The 11130-nt window shown below is 33.5% G+C and overlaps 1 long non-coding RNA gene across 1 annotated transcript; it reads left to right on the forward strand.

Annotated features, from left to right (window-relative positions):
- The first annotated feature begins 2430 nt into the window (after positions 1 to 2430).
- LOC148762516 (uncharacterized) lies at positions 2431 to 4390 on the forward strand. Its single transcript, XR_016026139.1, has 3 exons — positions 2431 to 2512; positions 3156 to 3240; positions 4163 to 4390. It is a non-coding gene; the product is annotated as an uncharacterized LOC148762516 (long non-coding RNA).
- The last annotated feature ends 6740 nt before the right edge of the window (positions 4391 to 11130 follow it).

An 11130-nucleotide genomic window follows, 5' to 3' on the forward strand; every position in this document is an offset into this window, starting at 1 on the left:
AGCAGTATCATTCATGTTGAATGATTAGAGGTTTTCCTTCATCAATAAGACATTAATTATAATGAGTTATAAGTCTAATTGGATGAAGTCCATGAGATTAATATGCCTTGCAAGGAAACTGTAATGGGTTGCAGTTATGAGATTCCTTTGCATCAAAGCATAATCTCAAAATGTTCCTAGTCAATGTATCATTGAGACTGGATATAAATGATGCTTAGAGACTGGTAAATTCTATGTTCCTTACTTTGGAAGTAAGCAATCGATATCATAGATTGAAGTATAGAGATACTTGGAACTAGAATATAGGTGCTTACCTAGGAGAGCAAGTTCACTGAAAATGACCCACCATGAGAACTGCATTTGGTAATACACTCTAATGTCTATGCAACACTTCTCATGTGTCAGTTGTGTAAATACTCCCTAGACTTGAGACACCAGGTTGTCTTATGTGTGGAGTGTTATGCTTTGATTTCATCCCTATAGGTGCCTAACCAAGGATGCCAAAACAGGATGCTTTTGGGTATAGTATGAAGCATGTAAAGGCAAATGAGTGGTCAAGATAGGAATCATCACCTCAAGTGTTTTAGAGGACATATCCTATCAGTTCTTAGTTAACATTAGCTTATTGAAGTCTTTGGCCAAGGCGACATGGAGATTATGAAAATGGTTTCATAACTCTCTATAAAGCTAATGCTATAATTGCAGGAACAAATATGGAGGTCAATAAAAGTAAACACTGTACCAAGCTCTTATCATCTCCAGGATATATGATGAGAGAATGAATTACACTGATAAACTGTACACTGAAAGGTTGTCAAAGAACCCTTTGACTCTCCCAACAATTGGGTGGCTATGATGCATTGCTAGATGCCAATCTTGGTCTATGGAATTGATTATAAATTAATTGATTGAAATTTATATTAATCAATTAAGTCATTAATCAATTCCATTGCTAATATGTTGGGAACCTAATGGGTCACACACAATGATTGCATTTCAATTAAATTGGGAGAGTGACGATTTAAGTTAAACTTAAATCACATGCTAAGTAATTAACTTCTATAAACTTAATTAAAAGAGTTTAACTAAGTTTTTGACATAATTATAAATAGTTATAATTATAAAGCCTTGATTGCAAAATATAAAGGAAATTAATTTTGATTTTAATTTCCAAGGACTTATTAAAAGAGTTTAATTAAGTAATGGGTCCAATATTATAATGTGTTATAATATTGAGGGCTTAATTGCAAAATTGAAGTTATTTTAACCTAACTATATAAGTCACTTTTTAACTATTTTCCATATGAGAGTTTTTCACAATTGAAGAAAACGTAGTTTTTGTCAGAAAATAAAAACGTTTTCTTTCTTTGCCACCACTCCCTTTGTGTGAAAGAGAAAATTGCTTATGAAGCAATTTTCAAGAGAGGTTCAACCAAGATTATGAAAAAGAAGAAAAGGACAATTATTGTCCTCTTTGCTAGCACAAAGTATAGTTAAAAACTCCCTCTTTCATTGAAGGTTTAAGTGCAATCGTGTGTACTACCGTTGGAGGCCAAACACTTGATTGGCTAAGGTTTTTGCTCCTTGTGGTGTTCACGGGATTGCTTTGGGAAGTGCCATTGTGATTACGAAATTACTTGGCAAGGTAACTGTGAGACCTTGTCAAGCTCGATTAAAAGATGGTATTGTACCGAGTGGTACAATTAAGTTAAATCGAGCCTTGAACTAGTTCAAATAGAAATTCTAAGAGGAAATTGAAAATTTTGAAATCCACAGAATGGCTTAGAATAGTGATTCGGAGTTTAAGGTCCAGTTTGGAGTCCATCAGGAAAATTGACCGATTAGGGACAAAACGGTCATTTTACCATTTGATGATAAAATAGAGATTTTTAGCCAAGATTTGATCGCATTTGACCAAGAATAATTATATGAAATATAATTATAATTATTGGAGTATAAAATGATGTTTAGCAGTGAAAAATTGTGATTCCAGGTATTTTTGGAGCACAAGGGCAGAATGGTAATTTTGCCACTAGAGGACTTAACGGGAATTTCATAAAGCGATTTTCACCCCATTTGGTTAATATTGATCAATATTAGTGTTATTTGAGGCTGAAAAGTAGAAATAATGTGATTTCGGTACATTTCATAGTATAGGGGCAAAATCGTAATTTTTCCGTCCCGGTGGCAAATCTGTAAATTTTTCGCCCCAGAACTTGTCAAGACCAAGGGATTTTAATTGTGGTAGGATTGGATAAATACCAGAATATTTGTGGTGGAAAATTAGAAAAACAAAGTCAAAGTTAAAAAATTGGGCCAATAAGCATGTGACATGTGGCATGCTTGATTATTTTATTATTTTTTATAGAAATCAGCCCATTAAATCCCCAATTCTCTCACCATATTCGGCCTAGGCAACCAGCAATAAGAACAAAGGAAGAACAAAGAGAAAAACAAGAAAACTTAGGTGGAAATTCAAAGAAAAAGTGAAGAAATCAAGGAAACAAGCTAGGTAAGTTAGAATTTCTTTAATTCTCCTTGATACCTAGCTTACCCATGCTTTTGTTCTTGATTTCCATGGTTGAATATTGAGTTATCATGATGAATTCAATTCTGAAAAATGGGTATGGAAGAGGAATTGTTGTTGGAATAATTTGATTTTAGACTATGTTAGTGTTTAGGGATAGTTAAGCATGGTTATGAATAAAAACACAAAAGAAATATTCAATTTCTCTAGGGTTCCTTATTGGTCGAACCATGAGGGCTGAATATCAATGGGGGATTGTTTTTATTTCAAGGAAAATGGCTTGAAAAATGATGAATTAAGGTGAAACGGTTATATAAAAAAATTTCGGTGCTAGTGCACCAAATGACCGAATTTTTCTATAAGGAACTGTGAGGGTTCTAATGCTAAATTTGGCTTTTTTTTAAATGGTATGTGGTAAATTAAGGTATTAGAGGAGAAATGGATTAATTTAGAGGTGATTTGGACACAATCGCCAATGAATCGATGATCAGTCGAATTTAATCGATATCGCGATTAAGCGGTAATCGGATGTATTCTTGCATTTACATATCAAGCATTAGTAATTTAAATTAGTTTATATCAATTTAGGGACAATATAGTAAATTTTTTGACTTTGTTATTTGTCAAGGTAGTGAGACGTCCGGAAAAGGCAAAGGAATTGCGCTTTAGGACTATTAGTCTGAGTGCACCCGGAATCCTGATTTTCGATATCGGTGAGTGGACTTGCATTTCAAACTTGTTTTGAGGAATATGAAAGATTCTATCCAACTTGTCTTAGAAAGTGTACCTTGGGAACAAGCTTTTGTTAAATGGTTTGATGTTGTGATATGTGATTACTATGGATTCATGCATTATTGCAATATGATGATATATATATATATATATATGTGTGTGTGTGTGTGTGTGTGTGTGTGTGTGTGTTGTGCATGATGAATGATATTGTGTATAATGACTGTAACCGTGTGTGTGCACAATGTGGGGAGATGCACATGCCGGTGATGATGGTGGCGTGAGAGATGGATGATGATAATGCCCGTGTGCACGATATGGGGGGATGTACACGATGGCACTGATTGTGCAGGATGTGGGGGGATGCACACGATGGTGCCGGCTATGTGCACGATGTGGGGGGATGTACAAGAGCCGGGTGTGATTATGATGATATTGATGTTTGTCTATCAAATTATGCATATCTAGACTTGTGAAATGAAAGCTCATGAATGTGATATATGGTTGACATATATGTGAAATTTGATACATTGCACTTTGAGAATTTTCATGAGTTTTATGTTGATTTTGTTGGTTTAGTAGGATGGCATTTTTGTTGAGTGAAGGGAAATGTTTCTCTTGTTGCTCTGTTTCGCTGCAGCGAGAAACTTTCTGTCCATTTTGCTAACTTGTGAGTTTTTGCCAAATTTCCCATTTCTTTGGTACCATAGTTGAGCATGGATTTTTGTAAAGTGATTTACTCATGTGGGGTTTACATGAAGGGTTTAAAGGAGCTAAAACAATTGCATGGCTTTGAGAAAATGAATGCATCATGATTTCGATAAACATTCCTTATGGTATGCTTGTTCCCTTCTTGTTCACTCACTGAGTATTGTACTCACGTTTTATAAAAATTCATGTTTTCAGATCAGGTGACTGTTGGACCCTAGATCGAGGAGTCCCCGTAGCGCATTTCCTGGGTATGTGTCTGGCATTCGATAGTAATCCCTTTTATTGTAAATGTCTCCGCTGGAAGTCATGGGTCCTTTTGTATTGTGAATACAATCTAACAATGTGAATATGTGTATGCAATGTAAATTGCTAAATACATGACTGGTATAGTGTATGTATGTTATTATCGATAATGCCATTGTGTATTGGCTATATTCACACCCGAGAAAAGGTGTGTGTGTGTGTATGCATGATATGATAAATTTGTTAAGCAAAGGTAAATGGATAGGCTTGCTTGGGCTTAGTGAGCTATGCTCATTGAGCTCATGCGCCGGTCATGGCCCGAGAAATTGGGTCGTGACAATAACTTTCTAAATAATAATTTATTTTGTGCTTTTATGTGTTAAATATCACCAAAGTGATCCATGGGTGGAGGCATGTCTTGGTTGTTTAGTTATAAATTTTAATTTTCTTTTCGCTGCGTATTTTGAGCATGAGGTCCATAGCCAAACCCATCATAAGCTATATATGTAAAGGGTTTTAGAAATCGGGAAATAAGCTCTTTATCATGATTTATATCAAAAAAGTGCCTTACTTGTTTTTGTGATGTGCATTCATGAATAAGCTTTATGTTCACCATGCTTGAATTTAATATTTCAACCTCATGCAAAGGTTTTATATCATGAAATCTTACAAACGAATTGATAACGTCACTGTGATTGGTACTTTGGAAATAGATTTAAAATAAGCTTTTGAAAACCCAAATTTAGTTATAAATGGTTTTCTCAAACCGAAAGATTCGAGAGTAGGCCGTATGTCACATCGGGATAGTGTGACCCTTGTGCACAAGTGAGCTCTAGCTAGAGAGCCTTTAGGTCACCGATAAGTTATTAGATGTGGCTAAGCCACGGTCTGTGATATATATATATATATATACGTGGCAAGGCCATGGGATAATATACGTGGCTAGGCCACGAGTTGATATACGTGGTTACGACCACATGACTTCTCTGATATCGGCCAACATCGTCAAGACTACTATCATGACCCGATACTCCTCTCGAGCCCGTGACAACCGTCGCAACATCTCGATAGACATTCATTACTCGGAATGCCAACTAGAACCTCGCAAGGCTTTAATATCAGTTTTCGCACTTCCTTGTGAGCAATAGTTGTTAAGTATCATGTTTTGAGAGATTATAAACTATTTCTAAATCAAAACAATAGAAAAATAATTTTTTTCTCATAGGGGCATTTTGGTCATTTTTCCTCAAAAATCTCGAAACCAGCTAAAAATATAGTATGCAAGTGGAAAACACATATTTCATAATGAAAAATAAGTTTAGATGTCTAAAACATTCATTTAAAGTGAAACTATAACTATTTGAATATAATAAAAATATTTAATAAAATATTTTATTTTCTTATAAAACAATATTTATAGAGTTACCGGTAAATAATTTTTGTAGCGTAAAAGCTAAATAAATTCATACATACTGTAATACAAATAACCAAAGTATAAGATTTGATTTATAGTGACACGTGGGCCCACGAACGACCAAAAGTATCAAAAGCGGTAAACCTACAGTTTTTGAGGATGCAAGTCCAACTGTAGCCCTCAACGAAATGAGTTATCTATTAACTATCCTGAGCCTGAAAGGGGTGAAAAGGAGGGTGGTGAGATTACATAATCCCAGTGAGTAAACAAATACCATCTAAAATATCTAAAGTTGAGTAAATGGAGACAGATAGAATAGATTAACATAAAAATGATTCTCAGCATTTCAAACTCATTTTAATAAGATAAATTAAATTCATTTCACCAAAATAAAACAATGAGGCTTATGATTTCCTAAAAAGTTTGGCTCGTGCCAAAATCATTCTCATACTCAGTTATTAGGGATACCTTGGTCGAGGGCTATCCCAACCGAGTCCTCCAAGGCTGTTAAAAAGTTATATACGCATAAATCATGTTTTTTTTTTATTTTGAAAATATAGTCGTTCCTTGGCGTTGGCTAAGTTCACCCTCACGTGGTGGTTTAGCGTGAAGTGAACTCTAAAGTGTTAACCCCAAGAGTTATCCATTCGCGCCTTTCATACTAAGGTATGAATATAATAGGGTTACCGTGCCCCTCTAATAGGCTGGTCCACAGAACCCGTCCACTGCAGCGACCAATTTATAACCCACCATACAATAAAATTTGCAATAACATGACATGGCAATTATTTTATTTTACAGCCTCTCAAGGTAAATTAACAGTTCATACATTTTCAACACAAATACCAATTCAGCCATTCATGCAAATATTATCATAAGCCATTCAATTCAAACCATGATTTAAAACACAACAATTAGTCTCCAATTACTCCATTTTCAAAACCATCTTTCAATTTCAAGACAATTTATAAAATCATTTCATTTAATCACATTTTAATTATAAAACATAAAGATTTACCATTTAAACTCATTTTCCATAAAATCACAAAATCGGATAAAAACCACTTTAGATAATTAAGACCATAATAAGGTTACTCACTGTAATGGGAATCGAATTCCGAGTACTCCGATTCTTGATCCTTGGGTACTATCTCTTTACTTTTGCCAGAATGCTCACCACCTAGACAATACACAACACATAATTCAATATATTGTGTCATACCATTATAAATCTATTTCAGGCTCTATACTAATGCATGAAATGGACTGCAAATTGTTCAGATTATCGTCTAAATACGGTGTTCTATACAAATTCAATTGTGTACCTAAATAAAACGATATTGGCCTAATTCGATCTATCACTCGAATAATTAGCCAATATGTCCAATTTAACTCCAATTAACTCCATTTTTCTTCCAATGCTCCAAACCATCAAACACAAGTTAAATAACTTGAAATATGGCAAAATCATCCTCACATTTTCTCTTCGAAAATTCGGCCATGGTGGGTGCATCAACACTATAATTTTTCAATCTTGATTCTCACATCATAAATCACTAATTCCTAACCAAATCACTTGAAATAAAATCAAAATCATCATCAATATTCCACATAGAGAATTCGGCCAATGATGGGTGATGGGAGAAAATGAATTTTTCTTGTTGACTTTTCATGCTACACATCACTAACTAACTAAAAACACTAAAATACATTGAAATCTAACCAAATCAAGCATCAAAATCTCTCTTTAAGTGTTCGGCCAGCAAGATACCCATCATGAAATCATGTGATTCAACCATGGAAAATAAGAAAAAATGCTTAAGAAAAAGAGATCACAAGCTAGAATTGAAAAATCCTACTTTTTTTCACTTGTTTCCTTGAATTTTCACACTTTGTTCTTCCTTTGGCCGGCCATATGAAGAGAAATGAGCTGATTTTGTGCTGATTTTTAAGCCAAATAATAAATGGATGAAAATTTGACACATGTCACCATTCCATTGGTCCATGTGTCATACTTACCCATTAAGCAATCTCTCTCCACCACTTAAATTTCCTCAATTATCCATGATAATATTGGGTAAAATCCATGTGTTGGACAAGTGTTGGGTGATGTAAAATTACAATTTTGCCCTTGGGTGGCAAAATGACTATTTTACCCCTATGCTCGAAAAATATCGAAATTAAAATTCTTCACTTCTCAAACTCAAATTATACTCTAAATGATCAATCTTAGTCAAAAATTTCATCCAACACTCACATTTTAACCTCGGGTAGCAAAATGACCATTTTGCCCCTAGCTCATGAAAATCCAATTTGACTCCAAATAGGTCCTCGAACTCCGAATCATCATTTTAAGTCATTCTGGGGTTTTAAAATTCTCAATTTCATTTTAAAATCTCTATTTGGACTAGTTCGAGGCTTAATTCAACTTAATTGTACCATTGGTACATTACTGTCCTTTAATGATTTTCGAGGTACCCAATTAAACAAACATGCATTCTTATGTACAAATGACATAATAAACATATTGTAGAGTCAGGCTTGACAACTACCATGGCTGTGGGAATCCGGTGGAGGGGGGCCTCCCGGATGTTAGTACTTGGAAGCGAGTCCACGAGTTGATTATTACGATTACCTACTCGAGAGTGATATCTCTTTGGGTTTTCCAACATGTATTCTTTCGCATGGTGAGAATTACAAGTTTTTTCGCAGCTCCTTTATTTATACGATGATTTTGTATTTAATTCTTCGAGGATGAGATGATTTATGAGCTTGTGTATAAGCTTTGATAATGCTTGATTTTACGGGAGCATGCATTCTTATGCCAGTTTGATTTAAGTAAAGGATGTTAAATGATTTCGATGGTAGAAATCTTTCCCTTGCACTGGCTTTGATAAATTAATTGAAATGATTATTTTGCATCAAAATTCTTGGGTTATATGTAAGGCACAAATGTTCCATTTGAGTTTAAATTGTTTATATACATTCTTATGTTTTCAATATTCAAATTTTCTGTCCTTGGCTTATTTCCCATCTACACCCTGCTCACAGAGCCGATAATCACTGAGTTTGTGAGACTCATCTCCTTTATCTTCCCCTTTTTGTAAATAAGTGATCAGCTCAAGTGTATTGCCTCAGCATATTTGACTTGCTGTGACGTAGGTAATGGCATCTCTTAGACTTTCACTCCGAGTCGCTCTGCTGCATAAGGGTCATGTTGTGTAAAACAGTTAGACTTATAGAAATTATTAGTTTATCGAAAATGTAATGCTAAAATCCTTGAGGTTGTGTAATGGATTCTAAGTGTGAGGTTTGAATTTATCTTGAAGTTTACTAGAATTGGACATTGTTATCTAGTTGCTACATCTTAATTACAGCTTCTTATTCGTTTTAAGTAAACGATAGTATTATTACAAGTCGGCAAAATGTTTAATAATTGTCACAAGTGGAACGTTATAATAAAATCCAAGTCGATTCATTTACGCAGTAAAATGTTTGATGGGTTAACAAGAATCTCAACTAAGACTTGTTTGGGATTTGGCGAGTTCTCTCGTAAGTCTCGAATGCCAATAACAATCGGGAAGAGAGTCATTACACAACAAGATTCATATCATTATACATAATTGTACATTGTTTACTTTTCTCACTCCTTTACTTTGTGAACTATTTCCTTATTTATTAACTTTCATTCCTTTTAAACTTTCAAAATTCTTTTTAAAAGTGTTATTCACCCTTTTAGATAGCCCACCTAGGATCAATAATATTAAGTTAAAATTGTTTAAAATTTTGAGTTTGTAAGTGCAAAGCAATTATTTGCAACAAATACATTGTGTTAGGATAAAAAAAATCAACTGTCTTGAAACAACATATTTAAAATAAGGATTAACCGTAAAACACAAAAATGAAAGTGTCATAAGATAATAATAAATTTTATATTAATATAGTTTAATATAATTATACTTTACATGTGCGAGATTTTTTTTATCAATAATTAATTGATTTTAAATGGAATGTTCACAAAGTTATAATGGATTTAGAGCAAACTCAATCTTCATTACCCTACGGAAGGAAACAAATAAGGTGGTACAATGTGTTTGATACAAAGAGGTAATTGTGTGTTACAAAAGTTCGTTTAGTAGATACATTCACTAGCTTGTTATAATACAAAAATATTGCTTTGTTTTGTAGAAGAAAAGAAAAAAAAAAAAAGAGACCCATCGGGACTAGAAAGGGCTGCATCAGAACAGTAAACGAGTAGATTTTCCGTCGAAGAATGAAAAGAAGTATCGCAAAGGGAACAAACTTTGCATCCATCATCCGTGTGGATATAAAGTTAAGCCTCTGCCAGTTTGGGCCACAAATAGCAACCGTACATGATTGAGACACGCGTGAGAGGACGCGTCTCGTCTACTTCCTGTGAGCATTTGGTTGCTGATTGCTGATGGCTCAGTCAGACACAGACAAAGGAATCACCAATGAACAAGTTAACACCATACATGAACATAATCTGTTTGTCTCAAATCATGGACATGCGTGCTGTCACGCACTATGGAGAAACAGTGGGAATGGGACGGATGATGCCAAAGGAAGGCCCCAAAGGCCAAGGCAAATGCCTACCCAATCAAAACAAAACTTCTCACAGTAATAATAAAAATAATAAAATCTTAAAATCTTTATAACACTCATTGGTAAGCATTTGGTCAGTCCCTTACTTTGACTTTATAAATTTAAAATATTAAATTAATTAAACGCTTATAAAATAAGTGAGACCAATCAAATTGTAATAAAAAAACAAAAATAATCGAACTCGATCAGTTCAATTAGTTATTTTTCCACTAGGATGAAGATAATTTTTAAATATATTTTGAAAATATTAATAATATTTATATATCTAAAACTATATTATTTCGAATGTTTGATTGTAAATTTTGAATATGAAAATAGATTCAAACAATCAAATAAATTGTTTTTTTTAATTGATTAATATCGAAATCAAAAAAATTGATTCGAATTAATCGAATCTAATCCATTTTGATCAATTATTTCAATTTTAATCAATCAATACTCACCCTAACTGTCAATTTTTCAATTCAAAGTTCCTCTCCTGGATTCTAATCTTTCAAGTAGTACTAGCCTTTTTAAAAATATAAGAAAACAAACATTTAATTTGAAATGATAAATTAATGGGTAATAATAATAATATAAAGATTTATTATATTTGATATATTGTTAGTATCCTATCAGTGAGTGAAATGTTGTGACCGTTCTTAATATATATAAATTCCAAAATTAAAAACACTCAAAATAAATATTCATAAAATTAAAAATATTTACTTTGAAAGATTTTTAAATTTTTATTTTTACATGTGTTAATAGACGGTACTTTGAAGTTAAAGTGGGAGTATATTACCAGCAAGACAAGTTACCTTAATTGAATGTTAACCAATAAGGTAGTGTATGGCGATGTTATCCAGTGAGAAGGATTGCCAACGTTTTTATTGTGAAA

The sequence above is a fragment of the Theobroma cacao genome, chromosome 5 (genome assembly GCF_053813885.1).
Source record: "Theobroma cacao isolate CCN51 chromosome 5, ASM5381388v1, whole genome shotgun sequence".
In the NCBI taxonomy this organism is placed as follows: Eukaryota; Viridiplantae; Streptophyta; class Magnoliopsida; order Malvales; family Malvaceae; genus Theobroma; species Theobroma cacao.